The sequence below is a fragment of the Pinus tabuliformis genome, chromosome 5_1, assembly GCF_031772625.1.
Source record: "Pinus tabuliformis cultivar Carrire ecotype Pingquan chromosome 5_1, CPIR1, whole genome shotgun sequence".
Lineage (NCBI taxonomy): Eukaryota > Viridiplantae > Streptophyta > Pinopsida > Pinales > Pinaceae > Pinus > Pinus tabuliformis.
This window is the reverse complement of record NC_142305.1, coordinates 632,657,685-632,659,514: the sequence shown is the minus strand read 5'-3', so window position 1 is coordinate 632,659,514 and position 1,830 is coordinate 632,657,685. Positions and strand designations below refer to the sequence as shown.

General features: G+C 37.0%; 1 pseudogene across 1 annotated transcript; it reads left to right on the top strand.

Annotated features, from left to right (window-relative positions):
• Window positions 1-233: 233 nt before the first annotated feature.
• LOC149166542 (calcium uptake protein, mitochondrial-like) lies at window positions 234-1,509 on the top strand (annotated as a pseudogene). Its single transcript, XR_016260140.1, has 4 exons — window positions 234-251; window positions 405-560; window positions 689-808; window positions 964-1,509. The product of XR_016260140.1 is annotated as a calcium uptake protein, mitochondrial-like (transcript).
• Window positions 1,510-1,830: the final 321 nt, after the last annotated feature.

Here is a 1,830-nt window from a genome sequence, read left to right as displayed (position 1 = left end):
TTCTGAGAGTGCTTGAGAAATTTTATTGGATGTTTCAATGCGATTGGTTTGTGTGATGGATTGCATTTTTTCTATTTCAATGGTTCACTGGGACATTCTGATGATGATATGCTACTTTTTCAGCCATGCTTTCTTAGATTCTGTCTTCCTATTTGGCGAGGGTTTCTTTGATCACCTGTGCATGATATTGATGAGTAAAAGTTAGCCTATTTTATTGTACCCTTCTAACAATCATGTACTGTTACGTTCTGGTAGATTACACTTCTAGAGTTTTTGCATTATGATCATCAGGAATGTGGCAGCATGTGCATGATATTGATGAATAAAATTTAGCCTATTTTCTTGTACCCTTCTAACAATCATGTACTGTTATGTTCTGGCAGATTACGCTTCTAGAGTTTTAGCACTATGATCATCAGGAATGTGACAGCATACCAGCCAGAGATTTTGTGTTGTCCATGGTTGCTGCAGCATATGTGATATGTGTAAATCGGTACTTGGATCAGGTGGATGATCTCAACAGGGACTGTAGTCTGAGTAATATACACATTACACGTGAGGTATGACCTCTTCTTGATAAAAGGACTTCTTTGATCTGATTTTGGTTCTTCAGCATAATGTGGGATATATGTGCAATAGTTCTCTATTATGATACCCTTGTAGATGTTTCATGCACTACTATATGCAGGAGTTTGAGAACTTTGTTGAGTTGCGCAAGAAACTACAACCTCTATCATTGGCCATATCTAGTTATGGAGAAGTTTGCGGAATCTTGACCAAGTCTGATTTTCGATGAGCAACATCTCATGTAGTAAACCAATTCTCTTAAGCTTGCTTGTTTTTTCTCATATAATTGTGCTAAATATGTGCAAGCATTTAGATAGTTTTGTTTGAAGAAAATGAAGTTCTACGGCTTCAGGATTTTAAATGGCGAATAAACTGAGGAAATTTTGTATTGTGCAGGTTTGTGATGTTGACGTCACAAACAACATGGTTGATATCATATTTTATATTTTTGACATAAATAATGATGGCAACCTTAGCATGGATGAATATTTGGCAGTATTAGAGAGGCGTGAAATAGATATTGCATACCCTATAGAGTCTGGGACCATTCACTCGCTGACTTGTTGGTGGAAATGTGCGAAAGATGGTCGTTTGGCATGGAATTATTAATGATTTGAAGAACCATTCATTATTATCCCATGCAAATCAAGGAATTTTACAATGAGGTTTGATGAGAGTCCACAATTGCAACAGGTGCAGGACTTGTGACAGCTAGTTGTGTACATTGGAAGGAGCAAACAAATCCTGGCAGCTCAGAGCTTCTATTGTTGTTGATATATATTCAAATCATATCATCATTGGAAAATCCAGTCACGGTGTCTGGCAATACAAGGAATTACCTTCAAGCCCTAGTGACTTTGGCTGGAGGCAGAAGACGAGCAATGGCTCTTTTCAAATCATCTTTTGGGAAGTCTTCATAATGGCATCTAACAATTCACATGCTTTCTCATTGCCAATTATTTAGAATGCCTAGTGGGTTTAATTGGAGTTGGAACTTGGTGGTGACTTGTCGAGTAAGGGAAACCATCTCAGGTAAAATATCATTATTTTTTATGTCATCTTTAAAAGTAAAAAAACTAATCTAACTAATCTGTGCTTGCTAGTTAAGAGTGTAACTTATGAAAGAAAGAAGAAAGAACTTATTTTAACATCCACGAGGCTAAAGATAGCCTATGGGACAGATTGCTTTTTCATCTGTTTGATGTAGTCAGCGCTTTTTCTATGAAGCTTCAAAATAAATGCTCCCAGCTTCTCGACCAACCC